At 40.8% G+C, this 21,851-nt stretch overlaps 1 protein-coding gene across 10 annotated transcripts in view; it reads left to right on the forward strand.

Annotated features, from left to right (window-relative positions):
* CELF1 (CUGBP Elav-like family member 1) overlaps nt 1-21,851 on the forward strand; it is a 79,003-nt gene that overhangs the window by 18,153 nt on the left and 38,999 nt on the right. For 5 of the 10 annotated variants that reach the window (XM_036105145.2, XM_036105143.2, XM_078058012.1 and 2 more), the window contains exon 2: nt 20,705-20,744. The exons of 4 other annotated variants lie outside the window; for them this stretch is intronic. The gene's annotated coding sequence lies outside the window, so the exon portion shown is untranslated. Of the gene's footprint in view, nt 1-20,704; nt 20,844-21,851 lie in introns of all 10 variants that reach the window. One more of the 10 variants, XM_078058013.1, reaches the window with a different exon arrangement.

Raw genomic sequence — 21,851 nt, forward strand, 5'->3', positions numbered from 1 at the left:
TTTTTTAAGATTTAGAGAGAGAGTGCAAGGGAGAGGGAGAAAGAGAATCTCAAGCAGACTCCCCACTGAGCATGGAGCTCTCTGTGGGGGCTCGATCTCATGACCCTGAGATCATAATCTGAGCCAGAATCAAGTTGGGTGCTCAACTGACTGAGCCACCCAGGTGCCCCAGAAAATGACTTCTTAATTCTAAGCAGCCATAGTCCATGAGCTCCTAGAAAAGAGAGAGAAAGAGAACCCCAGTCTCTCCAGGGGGCCTTTCAGTCTGTGCCATATTTACCAAGCAATCTGTCTGGTCTGTGACCACGTCCTCTTTTGTCTGGGCCCACATGAAAGAATGTCCCAAATGCTATCTTGATACATGTCCTCACTAGCGATCTTGTTCTTTAAGCCTCCTTTTACAGGTTGATTCACAGTAGGGGAGTCATGTTCAGAAACTTTCTGATAGCCTGAATTTTCTTGTCTTTCATCTCTTTGCTTCTATTTATGTTCTTTTTACCTCTTCCTTGAGCTTGCACCTTCTGCATAGTTGACTCTATTATATCATCTTTGGGGCTGCAGAATAAAGTTGGAAGATTTTAAAGTTAAAGTTCCCAGAATAATGTAGTCGCCCACATTGCACATATGTCACATTTTGAGTTTACTAGTTAAGCCTCTAAATATGTGCTTTATATACAGTATGTGCAGTGTGATGACTTAGGTTGCCATGAGAACCTAAAAATTTTAGGCTTAAATTGTTCAGCAGCAGACACACATTTTTCCCTTATTGTCTTGGAGGCTAATTTCTTCTTTTGTCTAATACGCTTTTTACAAATTGAGATATTAGGCAGTGGCCATTCTCGTATATTCCTTCCTGCTAACAGGATCGGTAGCTTCTTTGTCTATTATCAGTCTCCTTCACTGCAGTCTTCCATGCTCTAGTTTTTTTCCTCTGTACTTGTCTCCTATTACTTTCTTTGCTACAGGATAGAATTAGAGGTAGGACACTGGAAGCTTTACCTTTTAAAAAAGTGTACCTAGTATGAGAGGAGCTATATAGCGGGATATCCCTACACACCTGAGGAATTCTGGTCTCATGTAAGCCTCCTGAGATGAGCTGTTGGGATAACATTGCCTTGAAAACCTTTTTTTTTTTTTTTTTTTTTTTTTTTTTAAGTATTGTAATGTTAGTCTGTCATCTAAAAACAATTCAGGTTCAGTTTGAATTGGAATACGTTATTTTGAGTGATTTTTGGCCAGGGTAACTTGTTTATTCTTTTTTTTTTTTTTTAAGATTTTATTTATTTATTTGACAGAGAGAGAGCACAAGCAGGGGGAGCAGCAGAGGGAGAGGGAGAAGCAGACTCCCCGCCGAGCAGAGAGCCCGATGCAGGACTCGATCCCAGGACCCTGGGATCATGACCTGAGCCAAAGGCAGATGCTTAACGACTGAGCCACCCAGGCGCCCCTAACTTGTTTATTCTTGACTGGGTTTAGTCATGAGGACTCCCTTCTTTTTGGACCAGGCAGTACAAGGGGAGATAAAAGGATGTTAGAGGTGGAACAGACTGTATATTGTTTAGTCTTAAATCTTATTTTGGATCATGGACGCCCTTTTGAAAATCTGGTAAAAAGTTATGGACCTATTTCCCTATAAATAGAAGTAAATAAGTACAGCTGACCCTTGAACAGTGCAGAGATTAGGAATGTGCTGATCCGGCACAGTAGAAAACCCACTTACAACTTTGGATGCTCTAGAAACTTTACTAAGAGCCTACTGTTGACTAGAAAGCGTTACTGATAACATCAACGGTTAACACATATTTTGTATGTTATATGTATTATATACTGAATTCTTACAATAAACTATAGAAAAGAAAATGTTACTAAGAAAACCATAAGGAAGAGAAGATACATTTATAGTACTATACTGTATCAAAAAAATCAAGTAAGTGGATCTATGCAGTTCAAACCCATGTTGTTCAAGGGTCAACTGTGCATAAATACATTCTACGTATATATGTAAAATTTTGCACATAATGGAGTTTATGGAATAGCCATGAACTATCCAGGAATTCTGAATCCTTAGATATGGACTGCTGTTCTCATCTGGTACTATTTTTCACTTGAGGAAATGGGAAATAAGTGACTAGCCCAAGACCACACTATAGGTATTTATAGTCATTTTGAATTTGAGGTTATACTGTAATCACCTTGGTATATACGGTTGTGGTCTTTTGCATCGTGTTCTTTATTTTTACCTAGTTGTCTTCACATGAGTAACCTCTGTAAGGTATGTAATAGATAATTGAAGCTGTGCTCTTACCCAAAAAGTAGCATATTAATTCACAATAAGTTACTTTTTGGGAAATCAAAACAGGCTGCTCAGAAAAACTAAATATATATAAACCACTATATACAATTAAGAGATTTTTTAATAAAATGTTGAACGCTTGCATGTCTGTGTTTTGTTGGACATGAAAAGTGCCTCTACTGCAGGAATCCTGATGTGTTCTGTTCTTTTTCAGTATATCAGACGGTGTGGACAGGGCTCTGCCTTGCACTAGGAGATCTAGGTAGTAGGATTGAGAGGTCAAGTTTGCTATCATTTAGCATTCTTTGCTCATCATTACAACATTACAAGGGGCAAAGAAAAATATCAAAATTCCCAAATGGTTAGTTTGCTGATAAAATACATTAGAGCAAGTAATTATGGTGGATATGTTTTATCTTGAGAATTTGAAGAGTTTTCTTAAGTTTTCTTAAGGTTACTTACGTGAAGACAACTAGGTAAAAATAAAGAACATGATGCAAAAGACCACAACTGTATATACCAAGGTGATTACAGTATGACCTCAAAATCAAAATGACTATAAACACCTATAGTGTGGTCTTGGACTAGTCACTTCTTATTTCCCATTTCCTCAAGAGAAAGGGGGGACTCCCTGGTGTATTTGTATATTTATGCCCCATAAGCTTGGGCTCATGCACACATATATATCAGACAATTCAGTGATGGGAAGGAACTAGGCAGGGCTCTGTTCTCTGGAGCTCCCCATTGTGGCTGAATGACTGGCAGTATTTTGTAATCAAAGATCTCAGAGTATATCAGCATCAACATTTTATTTTTCTTTTTTAGAGAGTTGGGGGGGGGGGTCAGGGGCAGTGGGGGAGAGAGAATATCATCTTAAGCGGGCTCCATGCTCAGTGTGTAGCCCGACACAGGGCTCAGTCTCACGACCCTGAGCCAAAATCAAGAGTTGGACGTTTAACTGAGCCACCTAGGCACCCCTTTTTTTTTCCTCCTCCTTTTAAAGGTGGTATAAAATTTCCTCAAAAGGCTAATCAGAGATTTCTGAGATAGAAGAATATGTTCCTGAAAGTATGATATGAGAGACGTTAGCGTGGATGCTGAATTATGGTCTGAATTCATTTTTCTTTTTTTAGAATATATTTTCTCCGAAGTCGGCAAAAACTCTACATTTTTTTTAACTTTACATTTTTAAATTACAGACTCAAAGAATTCCAGAGATGGAGGGACCTTAGAAATCATCTAGTTCAAATATTATAGCCTCATGTTTAAGATAATGGTGGGTGCCCTGAGTGAGAGTACTAGGAGGTGGGACCTGTGGAAAAAGATCTATGTCTGTCTGTCCTGTCTTTTTCTTAATTTGTGTAGCGTTTATAGCTGGTACCCCACACTTTAGCACTAGTCAGATGCTATCAGCTTTTATTATCTCGTGTATTAATCTTACCTCAGAACTAGATATTAAGTGTTGGGAGTCAGTGATTACAGTTGATGTTTGTACTGCAGCCCCTGTAATACTGAATATAGACAGTGCCTGGTAAGTACTCAGTTGATTCATTATGAGCTAAAGTATGGAATCATTTGAGCCAATCATCCATGCATTTTTTTAATCTTGGGAGAGCTCCCTCTGGCCAGAAATTGAGCTTCTCATACACTTCACATTGAGATGAATCTGAATGAATTGTTCTAAGCAAAGTAATTCTTGGAAAATAAATATTTGGCTTCTGATTATATGAACCAGCATCTTGGGAAATTAAAATTACATCAGAGGGGCGCCTGGGTGGCTCAGTCGGTTGAGTGTTCAGCTTATGATTTTGGTTCAGGTCATGATCTTGGGGTCAGTAGATCGAGCCCCACATTGGATTCCACGCCCAGCAGGGGAGTCTGCTTGAGATTCTCTCCCTCTGCCCCTCCCCCCTCTAAAATAAATAAATCTTTTTTAAAAAGTACATCAGAATTTATTTTAACTTGTACCATCTGCTGCCCCCTCCCAAGAGACCCCAAAACATAGTCTTAGAATTGGGATGAGATCTTGATTCTGAAAACAGCAAAGGGCCAGTGAAGGTTAGGGTTGTTCACACAAATGGGGAATAACCTTTTTTTTTCCATGTTCAATTTCATACTTTAAATGATATTTTAAGCCTCACGGCTACTGCTGATCTGGTAAGAATCTGACCTAGTAAAGTTTTCACACTGTCTTTTCTGTTCCCATGGCTGGGGGATTCTTGGTGTAAGTGACTGAGATTATTGGGAAGTTCCTTGACTGAAATAGAATCTCTCAAACCCTTCTTCAAGTACCAGCCTGTGTGTTTCTGGTTTTTGTCTGGACCATGTGAACAGAATGCATGTGTGTGAGATAATTGGGCTTTTCCTAACGGCCCCCTTTCAGCAACCATGTATGGGTAAAGCTGTTCAGGTCCCTGCTCCTCCCTCTCTGAGCATGGAGCAGAATGTGTTCTGCTGAAGCTGCTGTTCCACTTTTCAGCTTTCTATATTTGTACAGCAGCAGCGGCCCACTAGCGAGGCGGTGTGACCGCCCTGTGCACCCATGCTGGCGCAGGCCTGAGCAGGGCTCGCAGTCTGTGTTCTTACGTGCGTCCCTCTGTCTGTCTGTGTACATTTCTGTGGAGGACTGAGGTTTTCAAATGAAGGAGGTGATTGTTTGTCTTTTCTCTTTTGTCAGTTATAAATTGTGGAGAATGTTTCAGAATCTTGGGGATGGGGCAGGGAGACAAGATTTGTATTATTTAACAAAATATGTTTTAGGGAGGAAAGCCAAACTGGTAAATAGAGGGTCAGAAATGGTCTTTGGGTTCTCCTTGAAACTTACGTTTTTAAAGAAATCGTGGTTTTTTTTCTTTTATTTTTTTTACTGGTCACAGAGGTCAGTTCTTAGGGGTAGAAGTGAATTCCTTGTTTGGCACACAAATTTCCTGATACAAAATTTGAGTAAAAGACTGAGACACCTCCACCTTCTTAAGAAATGATTTTGTACACATCTTTTGGGAAGAGGGTGTAGTAAGGGCTAAGTCTCTTAACTCGGCCCTTTTCTGGGAAAGGAACTGTGGGAAGTGCCCTGTTGTTTTGGGCTTTGCAGCAAGTGTCCTATGCTGTGTTGCGTGGATTCAGAGTGCTTTGTAAAGTTTGGCCTTACAGAGGGCTTGTAATGTTTTTTGGTGTCATGTCTATTTAAGGAATAGTAGGGGATGCGACATGTAGACAGATTTCAGGCTGTTTTCAAAGACTATTGGGTTTGTTACTCTATTTTTAAAGGATCATTTTCTTCGTTATGAGATATTCTAATTAGGCAGAAACGAATTCCTCACTTTCGATCAACTTCAGTCTAAATTCAAGTTTGTTTCTTTGTTTTACACTTTCTTTTTACTCCCCCCCCCCCCCCATGAGTCATAAGCATGCAGAGTTGGGAATAGAACTTGTCAGCTGAGTAAGGATGAGACAGTTCTCTGCACATATTTGTTGCTGTGGCCGATGAAGAGAGAAAAGGGCTTTAAATGCTGGAGGAACACAGTTCCCTGAGGCAGCTTTTTCCTGTGGCTGTGTGGTATGGTTGGGGAGTTTGTGTGACTATTTGCTGATAGATTCTGGCTTGGAATCACTTAGGAATCTGTTTAGTGACTTGTCCATTGTTGGCTTTGGGTGTATGTGTTTGTTTAGAGTTTGAGACCCGGTGCTGAGTCTCTCGTGGGTCCTGCATACTTAATGACTTTCTAAAATTCTGTTGAGTATGACTTTAAATTGGCTTCACCCTCCCCTTCTTGGCGACTCTTAGTGCCCATCTCATTTTACCATCCTACTAATGTTTTCCCATTTATACTATGAATCACTATACACCCTCTGTAGGGGCTGTCATTGGAGATTAAAATCAGTGGCAGCTCTTTGATTTTACAGCTCAGCCTCAGTAAAGGACACTGGCTAGCACGTCTCAATTCCTGCTTTCCCTTTGTTTTTGATATTTAAAAAATATATATATATATGTAATTTCCCTGGTCTCATTAGTTTATATTTTTTTCATTGTATGCATTTTGAAAGCTTCCACAATTTTTTTTTTTTTTTTTTTTTGGTATGATGGGGTAATAAATGTTTACAAATAAATAAGTGCTCTTAGAACAAGTGGTTCAGTATTTCCTAATGAAGGTTATACTTCACTGGTTGCTAACAGGCCTAGTTGGAGGTTGAAGATGGGTCAGCCAGTCATTGCTTTCTTATCTATTCCTCCCAACCCTTTTTTTTTTTTTTTTAAAAAGTAGGCTCCACACCAAGCATGGAGCCCAACGTGGGGCTTGAACTCATGAACTTGAGATCAAGACCTGAGCTGTGAGCAAGAGTCAGACGCTTAACTGACTGAGCCACCCAGGCACTCCAATACACTCCACTTTTAATAAAAAATATTTCTGTAGGATCTTAGGTATTCCATTATGTAAAGATAAAACTCATCCTTTTTCACCATAGGCACAAACTTTAGTGTCTGTTAATGATAGCAAACATTTATTGAGCACTTTATGTGTGCCAGGCACTATTCTACATGCTTTACGTATATAAATCCTTTAATTCTAACAAACACCCTATAAGGTAGATACTGTTATATAGCCATTTTCCAGGTGAGGAAACAGGTATAACAGAGTTAAGCAATTTGTCCCTAGTTACCTGGCTAGTAAGCAGCAAAATTGGGATTAGAAAGTGGTGGTGTGACTCCAGTGTCTGAGTGTAGGATATAGGTTTATAGTAAATACTTGTCTATTAATTTTATTAACATATATGGAATATTTGGGATTATTGAATTATAAATTAGTCTAACCCACCTTAATTTTAGAATTTCCTTAATGAAAATGATTATGACTTTGGTTTTATGGCTTGCTGTCAACTAACTCATTTATTGATGATAAAAAGCTGCAAGGCAAATAGCAAGTTCATGGAGTATCCCCAGAATTACTGCTTTATCTCTGCTAGTGCCTGCCTGTTTACTGAAGATATTGGAAGCAGAATTAACTTTAGCTTCTTTAACGCTTGTTACCTGCGCTATTCATCATCAGATGTCTTGACAGGAGGAGTATGAGAAGGGGGGAGTTGGCAGGTTTTGCCTCATCCATTAACTGTGATCTGTGTGAGTTTAACAGGGTAACGGGGAGATCTGTTCAAAAGGAATGATGATGGGAGAATTATTGGTAGGCTGAATAATTTCAGTGGAGGGTAGCAAAAATGTTACTCTTTCCTAGACAGTGTGATTGAATAGCACAAAAATTTGAGTTAGGGAAATAGGAATCAGCTCTCCTGAGATGTTTTAGTCTCTCTCAAATTGACGGCAGATTTTCCCTTGGCATATATGCTTTCCCTTGGATGTATGCTGTCCTATGCTTTTTGTTCTTGTTCTTTTCTTTCTTGTTCTTATAAGTCATGTCTTCTGAACAGGACTTAAAAACTCATTAAGGACAGGGATTGGGCCTTTTTCGTGACCTCTCTAGTTCTGAGTATATAGAAGATGTTTTCTTTCTTTTTTTTTTTTTAAAGACTTTATTTGAGAGAGAGAGAGAGCAAGGGTAGACAAGCAGGGCGAGCGGCAGGCAGAGGGAGAAGCAGGCTCCCCACTGAGCAGGGAGGCTGATGTGGGGCTCAATCCCAGGACCCCGAGATCATGACCTGAGCTGAAGGCACTTGCTTAACCGACTGAGTCACCCAGGCGCCCCTAGAGGATGTTTTCTATATGCATTTTTGATTGATAGAGCTCCCATTGTATAAAGAGCTTGTTTTTGTAAAAATGAAGTCAAAGTACTGACAAGTTTAATTTTGTGGAACAGTGGGATTTTTTTTTAAGTAGTGATTTTTCTTTTTTTTAAGATTTTATTTATTTGACAGAGAGACAGAGAGAGGGAACACAAGCAGGGGGAGTGGGAGAGGGAGAAGCAGACTCCCTACGGAGCAAGGAGCCCTATGCGGGGCTCGATCCCAGGACTCCAGGATCATGATCTGAGCTGAAGGCAGATGCTTAACGACTCAGCCACCCAGGCACCCCTTAAGTAGTGATTTGAAGGAGGTGAAGGAGATCATATAAATGGGTGTTTAAATGTGAGGAACACTTTTAGGAGCACAGTTCAAGAGTGATGAAAGGATGATAATTGAAGTCACTTTTTTTTTTTTTTTTTTTTAAGATTTTATTTCTTTATTTGACAGAGAGAGAGATAGAGCAGGAACACAAGCAGGGGGAGTGGAAGAGGGAGAAGCAGGCTTCCCGTGGAACAGGGAGCCCGATGCGGGGCTCGATCCCAGGACACTGGGATCATGACCCGAGCCGAAGGCAGACGCTTAACGACTGAGCCACCCAGGCGCCCCAATTGAAGTCACTTTTTTAAAAAGTGACAGTATTAAGGAGATATTTAGAATTTGCCCCAAGGCTGTGTATCCTTTGGGGTGAGTCAAGCATAGCCAAACATACTCCCTGATTGGCTGAAGCAAAGGTGTAAGTTTTGTACTTTCTGGCATATAACCTAACCATCTCAGAAAGCATCTCCACAGAAAAGTTGTTTTGTAGGATTATGATACTAAGAACAGAAAGATTAAATAAAGTTTCCTGCTATTCAACAAAACAGGATAAACTTTCCGAGACAAGACCATATGGAAGCATCCTGCTTGAGTGACCCTGTGTTTGGGGTGAGGTTGGGGCAGATGGTACAGGCAGGGTTCTTGGCTGCTTGGTCAAGGGTTTTGGAGATGATAGAAGTTAGATGCTAGGTGCTGTGGAGGGGCTGTTGTATGTCGTGTGTACTGGGCATGTCTGCCTAAGAGGTGGAGTGAGCTCAGTGAAATGATATTCATGTGTTGGGTAGTGTGGGGGTAAGATAAGGGGAGAGGCTGACTTGGAATGATACCTGCAATTCGATCTTAACCTCCCTCAGAGATTAGGGAGAGAGAGACAAGATACGGTGTGAGAAACAAGATTCCAGATCCCTGGCCTCTTCTGTTCTCTAGAGCCTTCAAGTAAGATATTGCAGGACTGTAGGATTTTTCTATTTAAGCTTGAAGCTGTTTTGATTCCTTTTTGAGATACTAGGCCAAAAGCTGTATTTATAGAACTTGTTTTGACATATTATCTCACCCTGTCCCTTGCCTTCCTTACTGAAAGCCAGCTAATGTTGCACTCTGCCTGGCAGGAAAGGTTGATTGAAGAAAATGTACACACAGATATACAGCTGAGTGATTGAAAATAGCTCCAAACTTTGTAAATAGGCCAGCCATAAGGTTTGCAGTCCAAGCTGTGGGAACATCAGTTGAGTTGCTGGGATAATTTCAGATGGTGTAAGGTCCTTACCCAACCAACTCACATGTGGTGTGGATACTGCTTCACCTGGACAATGGCTGTTTCCACACACACGTTTCAGGCAAAGCAGGAAAAAATGCAAAACAAAGTGCTTGTTTTGGAATAAAGCATGAGTTGGGATTTTTCTTTACTTTGTCCCTCATAGTTTCAAGTTTTCTTAAACAGTTTTGTTTTGTTTTTTTGTAGAATAGGTAACCTGCATATTTGAACAATTCAGCCAGTATTCCACTTCTGCAACATTGTTAACAGTTTCTTCTTTATCCTTCCTGACCTGTTTTGTTCCTATACAAGCCATGTGTAATTCCTTATTGTATAAATATAATCTTGACCAGTCCTTAGTGTAGTGTATTGGAATTGCCTTAGTCTCTTTAATAGCTGCAGCATTCCATCACAGTGCTATACTATAGTTTATTTAACCAGCCCCTAACTGATGGACATGTATGTTTCCAGTTTTTGCTATTATAAACAATGTTCTCATTAATGCCCCTTTGCATACTTTGTGTACATCAGATACAATTGTATTTGAAGGCTATATTTCTAAAATTGGAATAGTTGGATTCAAAGAGCATGTGCTGTTTTCAGTATTGATAAGATACTTGAGATCCTTTTTTATATTTTGCGATGATATCCACTGAAGAATGTTATTAGTGGATAGAAAGATCTTTTTTTTTTTTTTTAAAGATTTTATTTATTTATTTGAGAGAGAGAATGAGAGAGAGCATGAGAGGGGGGAGGGTCAGAGGGAGAAGCAGACTCCCTGCTGAGCAGGGAGCCTGACATGGGACTCGATCCCGGGACTCCAGGATCATGACCTGAGCCGAAGGCAGTCGCCTAACCAGCTGAGCCACCCAGGCGCCCCAGTGGATAGAAAGATCTTAATGCAATGACAGTCAAACTACCACCCCAGTTACTTGAATGAACATGTATGACCTGAAATGGAAAATTTAAGAAACCTTCTTGAGATAAGTTTAGTTATCAAATCCAGCAATCATTATTGTTGGAGAAGAGGCAGATTGCTCAGAGTAGGGAAGTCCAGTATCTCTCTTACTCTCAGAATGTTAGTTTCACCCGTTTATGATCTCTACCAATTAGAAAAACATTTGTGGTCTGTGGCTCATCCAGCCCTCTCTTAGAACAACTCAGATGGATATCATGAGACCATTTAGTCATCAGAATTAGTTGCAAGTAGTTGTGATATCTGAAGTTTAATAATCATCTCAGAAAATAAAAGCAAAGCAATATTCTGAACCCCCCCACGCCCCCAAAAAAGGGCGTTTTACAAACTGACTTATTTTACCAAATAGAGTGCTGTGACTCCAGAAAGTACAAGCCTCACTGGCTGGTGGTGGAACTTGGGTCACTTAATCCGTTCTCTTCACTTTATTTCTCTTGTCTGAAAAATGGGAGTGAAAATCCTGAATCTCTGAGTGCTCGGAAAAATAATTATAAAGTCATTTCCAGAAGGTTATGCATTATAGAAATGAGTCCTTAGAGACATCAAGATTGTAAGGTAATTTTAAAAGTAACTCTGACAGTGTTTTAGAAAAAAATTAGTCACATTCTGCCTACATGGAACTAACATATGGTGCAGCCCTGATGAGCTGCACAAGTGGGCTGAAATCAAAATGCATTTGGAGAGAGGAGCAGTAGTGACTCACTAGATGAGACAGATTTGGCCTTATGGCAGGGCAGGGAAACTAAGGCGGAACTGGTGGTCTTAGAACATGCCAAATTTGAGCAAGTGATACATGAATATTATGGGAAAGTAGAAGGACTGAACCGTCGTATTTGGATGAGGTGCTCTGTCCGGGGTCTCAGTCCTTGTAGTTAGGCTCCGTCTGTGTCTGTAGAGCCCCTGCTTCTCCACACAAGGGGGAGTTTTTGCTGCCTCTGACTTCTGTGTGCATGGTTCCCTGTGTCTTTGAAGGTAGAGGCCACTAGGCAAATATTTAACATTGATATGCCTGGAACATCGGGTTCAAACTAGAAAGATACATAGAGGAGTTAGCAGTTCTGCCTGAAGAAAGCTGCCTGCTAGCTGGGCTACCGTATGTAAATTGCTCCTGCTCCATGCAGCAGTTTGTTGCCCAGGACTGACAGTGCGGCCAAGGAAACAGGAGGAGCTGAAGGCAGAGTGAGAGTCCTGTACCCCACTCCATACCCCAGCAGAGAGCTGTGTGGGGAAGAGAAGGGGAATACTTAATGGGGATTTGAGAATTACTTTGAGGGTGTAGACATTTTGGAATGATGTAGGAACAGAGATTTTTTTTTTTTTAATTTATTTATTTTACTTATTTTTTTTGTAGTGGGCTCCACATCCAGTGCAGAGCCCAGTGTAGGGCTTCAACTCACAACTCTGAGACCAAGACCTGAGCTGACACCAAGAGTCAGACACTTAACTGACCGAGCCACCCAGATACCCCAGGAACAGAGATTTTTAAAAATGTATTTTGTAGGGGTGCCTGGGTGGCTCAGATGGTTAAGCGTCTGCTTTCGGCTCAGGTCATGATCCTAGGGTCCTGGAATCAGCCCCTGTGTTGGGCTCCCTGCTCAGTGGAGAGCCTGCTTCTCCCTCTCCCTCTGCCATTCCCTCCTCTTGTGCTCTCTAGCTCTATTTCTCTTTCAAATAAGTAAAATCTTTAAAAATAAAAAATTAAAAATGTATTTTGCCTTCCCTGTGTGCCTCACCTGATCACCTCCAAAATGGGATGCCTCTTATTTAGAAAGATATGGAAAGATAGCTAAACAGGAGATAAGATGGCAGATCAGGATTTTTTTTTTAAGGTTTATTTTTTAATTTATTTTTATTTTTTATTTTTTTAAGATTTTATTTATTTATTAGAGAGAGAGAAAGCACAAGTAGACAGAGTGGCAGGCAGAGGGAGAGGGAGAAGAAGGCTCCCCGCTGAGCAGGGAGCCGGATGTGGGGCTCTATCCCAGGACCCTGGGATCATGACTTGAGCCGAAGGCAGCCGCTTAACCGACTGAGCCACCCAGGCGCCCCTATTTTATTTTTTTTAAGATTTATATTAGAGAGGGAGTGAGCGAGTGAGCACATGAGTGGGGGGAGGGGCAGAGGGAGAGAAGCAGACTCCCTGCTGAGAGCGTGGAGCCCAGCACGGGGCTTGATCCTAGGAGATCTTGATCCAAGGAGATCATGACCTGAGCCTCAAGACGTAAGCCTGAAACCAAGGGTCAAGACGCTTAACTGACTGAGCCACACAGCTGCCCCTCTATTTTGGGGAGGGGCAGAGGGAGAGAGAATCCCAAGCAGACTCTGTACCCAGTGTGACGACCCTGAGATCACAACCTGAGCCGAAACCAAGAGTAGGACACTTAACCAACTGCGCCACCCAGGCACCCAGAGATGTCAGATCGGGGAAAGGAAGAACCAATAGCCCAACTCACCCATCCCCATTCAGCTTTAGTATACTACTTTTTTTTTTTTTTTGAGCAGTTTCAGGGGATTTACTGATTATGTTGGCTTTGTGAAATAGGTTTTATATTTATTGGTTGTGACATAAACGTAAGGATGCTGTTGGCGAAGTTAGTCTTCAGGCCAGTTGAGACTCTTGATGTTTAAATATGGGCTGTTCACAAGAAAATGTTTATAATTGTTAAGTGAGAAAAGTATGTTATGCAATAGTATATACAGTATGATCTGTAATTTGATAATAATTGTGTGTATTTGAGTATGTATGCATAGAAAAAAGCCTGGTAGGGAATGAACCAAAATGTGGTTCTATGTAAAAATGAATAAATAGATAAAAAATTTTAATTGAAGTGGAAAAGTTAAGGGGGAATAAATATTAAATATTACTTCTGTAAAAAAGGACTGCTCACAATGTTTTTACCCAAATGCCACAATTTAAAGGGGATAAAAGGACTTTTTACTAAAAAGTGCAAATATTTATGTGTAGTTATCTCTTTAAGAATATGTTAGTGTACGGATGCCTGGGTGGCTCAGTCATTAAGCGACTACCTTCGGCTCAGGTCATGATCCCAGGGTCCTGGGATAGGGTCCTGGGATCGAGCCCCGCATTGGGCTCCCTGCTCAGTGGGAAGCCTGTTTCTACCTCTCCCACTCCGTCTGCTTGTGTTCCCTCTCTCGCTGTGTCTCTCTCTGTCAAATAAATAAAATCTTAAAAAAAAAAAAATTTGTTAGTGTAAAATTTACAAATTAGAGCAGATAAGCTAGGGAACTCATTTCAACAGTTGAAGGTCTGATACTTGTAACTTTTTTTTTTTTTTTTTTTAAGATTTTATTTATTTAGGGGCGCCTAGGTGGCTCAGATGGTTAAGCATCTGCCTTCAGCTCAGTTCATAATCCTGGGGTCCTGGGATCGAGCCCCACGTCGGGCTCCCAGCTCAGTGGGGAGTCTGCTTCTCCCTCTCCCTCTGCCTCCCCCCTGCTCATGCTCGCTCTCTCTCTGTATCTTTCTGTTTCAAATGAATAAATAAAATCTTAAAAAAAAAAAGATCTATTTATTTGTGAGAGAGAGAGAGCACGAGCAGGGGCAGCAGCAGGCAGAGGGAGAAGGAGAAGCAGGCCCCCCGCAGAGCAAGGAACCCAATGCGGGACTCAATCCCGGGACCCTGGGATCATGACCTGAGCCGAAGGCAGACGCTTAACCAACTGAGCCACCCAGGCGCCCCTGATATGTGTCATCTTTATTCCCGGTATCCTGAAGATATATAAGTAGAAAAGAGAAGGAAGGACTCGTTACTTGTTCTCAAAATGGTAGCATTTGAAATCTATTTCATTAACAAAAATTTAGAAGTGTGATTTACACAATAGTTTCTCCCAGGTGTATCTCATGTGGCAGGGACTGAACTAGAACTAGAACTAGAACTGTTTGAAATCAGAGAAAATAGAATTAAGCTTTTAGATGATTTGGTGATAGTCTGGATTAATCTAGTACCATCTTAAAGTTTTATAGATCAGGAAACTGAGGCCCAGAAAAAAGTGACTCAAGGGCATGCAAATGGCATCAGATCTGGTCTTTGTCTAACATACTCTTTTGTTACCTCGAAGCAAGGAGAGTCAGAAGGGAACATTCTGACAGTAATATGAGCTCCTTAGAGAATCTGGTGAATGCTGTGGATTCTCTCTTCAGGAAACCTCATGTGTCCATCGTCACGCAGTTTAGCAAAAAAATATCACAGCGTTCATAGACCTACTCTTTCTCCCCCAAAGCCCATGTATGGACTTTGAAGAGATGTGAGGGTCCCAGATTAAGAATCTTTTTTTTTTTTTTTTTAAGTAATCTCTACATCCAACATGGGGCTCCAGCTTATAACCCTGAGATCAAGAGTTGCATGATCTACCAACTGAACCAGCTAGTTGTGCTCCCCAGCTTAAGAATCTTGATGAAAAAGGAAAGTTTTTAAAATTGTTATGTTGCACAATAATACTGAACTGTACACCCAAAAATGAGTTGAGACGATAACTTTTATATATGTGTTTTTGACCACAATTTTTTTTTAAAGATTTTATTTATTTATTTGCCAGAGAGAAAGAGCGCGTGCACGCACACAAACGAGGGAGTGGCAGGCAGAGGGAGAAGCAGACTCCCCGCTGAGCAGGGAGCCCTAATGTGGGACTCCCATCCCAGGACCCTGGGATCATGACCTAAGCCAAAGGCACACGCTTAACTGACTGAGCCACCCAAGCGCCCCTGACCACAATTTTTTAAAGCCGGAAAAAAGTTAATTACCACTAGAGTGCATACTTGCCGTTGGAGAAGGAGTTGAGATTGAGATGTTTATAAATTTCTCTACTAGGGTCAGGAAAAGGAGCACACATTGATAACTCCGTCAGTAGAGTCAGAAGCCCCACACCTAAGCCTGAATCATGGAAATGGTAGTCACAAAACAAGTGTCACAAGGAGGAAAAAAAGATTTTTGTAGACCCCATAGAGAAAGTGTTAAGTTTTACCCTGCTAACTTAGGTCAGAACTCAGCCTGATGTAGTGCAGGACCTGGACTGTTCAACATGGAGCAAAATTACAGTGGAAGGAGATGCTCTGGGAATGAGTGACAAGCAGGGAATTTACTGTGTGCTTCAGTGTATCTCTTTAATCCACCTAACCACCTCAGGGTTACAGACAGGGAAACAATTACAGTTTAGTTTCTCTACAGTCATTCAGACTCTCTGAGTGCTCTCACACAATTTATTTCATTTAATGGTAGACTCTACCTACAGTTAGTTGTCATGTATGTTCCCAGGACCCTGGATGAGAACCTGGTGGCAGTTGTTTCCCTGCTACAGATTCCTAAGGAAGGTGGGGAGATTTGGGGAGATTGGAGTACTAAGCAAACTCTATTGGATCTTAGCACGAGGCCCTGGTGGAGTTTTGCATCGTAATGAGCTGGGCTAGCCAGGAAAGCTTCCCTTTTGATCTTTTTATCTGGTTACTCGGCTTTCTAGGATATGTGGGTGAGAGAACATGCACTTTCCCAATGCACCAAGCTCAAACTTTTTATTGAATTCGCCATATAATAGGAAAAAGAAAGAAGCAAGAGTATTGCAAAGCAGTCTAAAAGGTAACATTTTTTAAAAGAGCACAATTTTCCTAAGTAATTTCTATTGTTTCTTTCCCCTTCCATTTAGAAATTTGTACAGTGGCTTGGTGTTGTATTCTGGGCATCCATTTGGTTCCTTTGGAGGTATGTAGTTAAGTCCTCTAATATTACAGATGAGGAAGCTGACACTTTGAGATATTGATGAACTTGCCCAGGTCACACATCTACTCATTAATGGCAGGAGGTTTTCACTACTCTTAACCATATTTCTCTTGTGACGGTTAAAACTTTGGGTATTTACCTACTTAGATTTGCCTTAGAAAAATGGTCAGAGTCAACTTTATGGTCCTCCATATTTAAAGTCTTTTCTGTGGTTTGTGTGCATGATCTTCTTTAATCTGAGTCAGCTTTTCACCCAAGAGTCGAACTGCCTGACTATATATTCCAACTTCTTCATTGTCTGGATTCATGTGATCTTGAGAGTTACTTCATTTGTGTGTTTTCTCAATTGTAAATGGAGATAGGTTAGGTATGAGGATTAAATATAAAGCACCAAAGCACCACATGGCATAGAGTAAATGTTCAGAAAATGTTAGCTCTTAAAATTATTGCTACTTTGTATATGTTTGGACATTTCTCCCTACTTCCAGGTGATAAGGTTTACAGTTTTCTTTTTTAAAGTAAGCTCTACGCCAATAATGGAGCTTCAGCTCATGACCCAGAGATCAAGAGTTTCATGTTCTACCAACTGAGCCAGTGAGGCACTCCAAGGTTTATAAATTTTAAATACTATATTCTGTCAACTCAAGGAGGCACACATTTATTACCATTGATGGCATTGGAAATTCCTTGATTTCTGGTAACCTATTAGATTCTAAATATAGAAAAATCTGTTCAAAAAACTTATTCATCTCAAAGCTGGATATAAAATTGGTGAATTATCTATTGTTTTGAATTATCATTCCAATTTTAGTATATGTACTGCCGAAGCGAGCACTGTTTTGAATTTTCCAGGTCTATTTTCATATCTCCCAGGAGACCTGGGGTTACCCTGAGTGCAGGAAACGCAAAAGGTGGGGCCTGCCTTGCCCTTTTCTGTCTTCAACCTGAACATCAGCTTCACTTTTATGTTTAGGGGAGAAACACTTCTGTCTTTAAAAACATTTTGAAAGTCTCCGGGTGCCTGGGTGGCTCAGTCATTAAGCATCTGCCTTTGGCTCAGGTCATGATCCCAGAGTCCTGGGATCGAGCCCCGCATCGGGCTCCTTGCTCCGTGGGAAGCCTGCTTCTCCCTCTCCCACTCCCCCTGCTTGTGTCCCCTCTCTTACTGTATCTCTTTCTGTCAAATAAAATCTTTAAAAAAAATTTTTTTTAAGTCTCTGATCTGGATAGTTGTTGAGTTCTTCATTAGCTCCCTGCCTTATATGAAAAGTTTTTCAAAGCATTGGGGGCATTTACTAACAACCGTTAGTAAGAGTTGGTGAGTTGGACTAACGAGGCCAAGGTCATGAGTTCAGGCCTTAATGTAGGTCATTGAGCATTACTGTGCCTGCAACCAGCCCCTGTATCTAGAGTTTGTGATTCAGTGCATACTTCGTAAGAGTTGCTGATGGTGAGTGAGTCAGTGGTCATCTTTCTGGGAAGGATAGTGTTTTGTCATTTACTCAACATACAGGCTCTGTAGGCCAACAGAAAACTCTGAGAAATAAAAAAAGGTTCATTACCTTGCCTATTCTAAGGAAAGTATATAGGAGATGTGAGTCCTTTTGTATCAGAGAGGTAATGCTGTTCATTTGCTCTTGCATCTTTTTTTTTTTTTTTTTTTTTAAGTAATCTCTACACCCAGCATGGAGGCTCAAACTCACAACGCGGAGATCAAGAGTTGCATGCTCTACTGACTGAGCCTGCCAGGTGCCTCAGCTGTTGCATCTTTGAAACATGTCAAGATCATATAAAGTCCAAGATATATTCCAAAACCAAATATAAATTCTTTCCTGATTATCTTTCCTTGGGGAAGTTGTGGGATAGGTAGTTTGCCTTTTAGAGTCCCCTGTACCACTGACTTGATAAGTACAATTTTCAAACTCGATAGGAGGTCCTATTTTGAACATGTTAATAGTTTCACAAATAGATTAATACTGCCTGTTTTTGTCAGCGTTAGCTTGCCCTTCATCCTTCTCTCCTGTATTGCCTTGTGCAGCCCCCCAGCCCCACTTTTGGTGCACCTTTTCCCCCTTAACTCTCTCTTTTTTGAGAGAGAGCGTGCCAGTGCACAAGCAGGGGGAGTGACAGGCAGAGGGAGAAGCAGGCTCCCTGCTGAGCAAAGAGCCCAAGGTGGGACTCCATCCCAGGACCTTGGGATTATGACCTGAGCCGAAGGCAGACGCTTAACCGACTGAAACACCCAGGCGTCCCTCCCCCTTAAATCTTTTCACCTCTCTTTGGAACTGCCTTTATACCTCCCCTTATGGTGACTGAGAAAGGTAGAGATAATGTTAACGGAAACAGACTTCTGTGGAGCTCCAAGGAAGTACAGGACAAATGTGGTCCAGGTTTCCTCAGAGAATGCATGCATTTTGTTTGGTTCCCCACAGAAATGAAAGATGTGAAAAGCAAACCTAAAGCATTTAGTTTCCATTCAGTTTTCCTCTCTCCCCAAAGCATCTGTTTTCTTACAGACTAGGCAACAGTAGGAAAAGCAAAAGTGGGAAGGCAAAGCTTTTAAAGAAAATACCTTCTTGTGTATTAAGCTTCCCACTGTCCTTCAAGTGACAAGGGTCTGTGTGGAAGACAGTGCTAATCCCTTTTTGTGTGTGTCTGAATTTTCCTTTAAAAAGTCTTTGGTGACTTAGGAGTAGGGTGATTAATATCCTACTTATGTGTTTGGTTTTTTTTTTAAAGAATTCATTTTTCTCTTTCTCTTGGCTAGGCAATTAGGGTCTTCCTTAGCCCCTTTAGGGATGCTGTGTTCTCTGGGACCTAGATATGTGTCCTTAACTCTTTTGTACATTGGCCCTTCTTAATAATCCCAGGCCTCTCTTTTGCTCTCTGCTCCTGGAGATTCCCCAGCTAGCATGCAGTCTGAGTCTGGTCTCAGAGCTTCACACAACAGCAGTGTTTCTCAACTGTTCCACGCACGTTTCATATGACATTTTGGGAAACATGACTCTCCGGTCTTTCTTTGTCCTTTACATCTTCCAGAATAAAATGAACAAGTAGAAATTTAACTTGCTCTCTACTCTCCAAGGTGTAGCCACTATTCCAGAGCCCTCTCAACACACTGTCTTAGTAAAAGTTTGTACCTCCTAGATGATGGTCACATTTCTCAAGAGAGACCAACCATGGGCTCTGGGGTTAGAATCCCTTATACAGATTATTTTAACATCTAATTCCTTAGAGTAGTCCCCAACTTAAATGGTGATGATACAGGTTTAAGTGAGGTATTGTGAACTTAGTAAATGTAAGTTTCTTTCCTCTTAATAACTTTTGGTGATGTAGGCAGCTGCAAGTAAATCCTTTTAGAAATTTTTTTGTTTTGCCTTAAAATGATTGGAAGCATCACTAGTTCATTAGCAAAATTGGAAACCAATTAGATCCACATGAAAATTCAAGTATGTAAGCACCTGTTTTGTGTCAAGCAAGAAACATCTTTGTCTTCAGGAAGGGTAGGTAGAGTGCAGTGTCTCATAGTTCTGGTTCTGGCTTTGTCTTTCAGAATTCTTATTTTCCAAAGTAGACTTCATCCTTGGTGACTTCCAGCAGTTCTTTGTCTTTAGGCCAGGGCCAAACAGAAGTCCATCTGGCAGGGGGTGTAGAAGAAAGTTTGAAGGAATTTGGGCAGCTTTATAGAATCAGTCTTTACTTGCAAGATTGTTCGATAATGTTTAAAAATAAAACAAATTGGTTTTGTGGTTCCTCTGTTTGCTTTTAGCTTCAATTAACTTCCCCATCTTCTGGATTTTTTTTTTTTGTTTCAGTGGTTCACCACCGCCCTAGGGCCACTGAGATGCATTTACACAGGCAGGAACTTGGTTGTCTTTGAAGAGTTTTATGCCTGGTACCTACCTATTCAGGAAGGTTGCTTTGGGGAAATAGCGTGGTCTTTCCACATTAATAACATGATCCTTGATTGCTAAAAGAATTATAAGGCTTTTAGCTCTATTGTAGTTTCTCATCCAAAAGCAGCTGCTAAAAATGACTTTTTTGGTGACCTAGATGTACTGAAATTCAGCCTCATAAGTTGTAATCATTGTTTTGCTGTTTGTTGTGACATTTGGGGACAAGCCTGTATTAAGTCTTTTAGTATTTTTATTTCCCCATCTTTTACAATGATGGTGTTTTTAAGTTAACTTTGAGATATTAAATGCAATTGATATTTTAAGGTATTGTGTACTTTAAAAATGGGAGAGGGAGGAGGTTTTGGGGGTTTTTTTTTGTTATTTTTTGTTTTAATTCTCGGCCATGGTGACAAAAGGGGGCTTTTCTTAGGAAAGAAGCTACATATCTGGAATTACGAGAAGTATAGGCATGGCCCACTTATTTTTCTTTCCTTGGTTTTTTAGAGTGAAGACATAGTCCAGAAAGGGAGGTGTAAAGCCACAGGTATGGGCTAACTGCTGGATGAGTGTGCTCTGTGGTCATCTCTTTAACCTTCTTGCATGAGGCCTGTTGTGCAGATTGGAAAACATTGCATTCAGAAAGGTGATGGCTTTTTCCCTACATTGTGGGATGTAATTTCCTGTTCCTAGGAAGCTAGAAGTATTTCCTTGCTCTTTCTCAACTCTTTCTCCTTAGCTATTTCCCAAGGCAGGCTTATCTCCCACTTGAATTAGCTGCTGCCTGGTTCTAGAGAGAGAGAGAGAGAGAGCGCGCCTGTGCGTGCGCACGCGTGCGTAGCAAGTACTGTAAACACAGCAGCTACCCAGCTAACTTTCTTTCCCCATTCTACTTCGTGCCTGAAAGACCCTGAGTAAACTAGAACAAGGATGAGGACAGAACTTAGTGGATTCCACACAAACATTACCCTCCTGGAACCAGAATTTGTTCAACATACTGATTTTTTAATCGGCACTGGAGCTTAAAGATTAAACTTATATAGTATATTGTTACCAACTAAGAATTACCCTTAAGTTCCAAAACCAATTTGGGATCTGAAAATACGACCTGATTTGAAGGGTGGTCACCATTTGACAGGACAGTTTATTAGGTCAGAGTTAGTTTCAGAAAGTCCAAGGGAGGCTCTGAGTTTATACTTTTGCTGACAGCACTAAACACAGAAGAGTGTCTGTCAGTCAGTCCTTGTCTTTGACAGTGATTGGGGGAGGAGGTAGTAGTGATTAAGGACATAGGGGGAGGAAGTGGAAAACTGTTTAGATTTCAAAAAAGTGATAGGTAGGTTTCTTACCTTCAGCCTTGTCATATTCTCTCAGTGTACCATAAATGATAATTTTATAGTCGAACCAGTTTGAATACAACAGTGACTAAACTTGGTGCTTTTTGTCTCACATCAATTGAAGATTTGAGAAATAGAAAATTAAAAAAAAGATCTTTAAAAAAGATTTATTTATTTGAGAGAATATGAGCAGTCAGTGGGGGGATGCGGAGAATAGGGGGAGAGGGAGAGAGAATCTCAAGTAGACTCTATGCTGAATGCAGAGCCCTATGTGGCTGATCCCAGGACTTGGAGATAATGACCTGAGCAGAAAGCAA

Source organism: Halichoerus grypus, chromosome 11 (genome assembly GCF_964656455.1).
Source record: "Halichoerus grypus chromosome 11, mHalGry1.hap1.1, whole genome shotgun sequence".
Lineage (NCBI taxonomy): Eukaryota > Metazoa > Chordata > Mammalia > Carnivora > Phocidae > Halichoerus > Halichoerus grypus.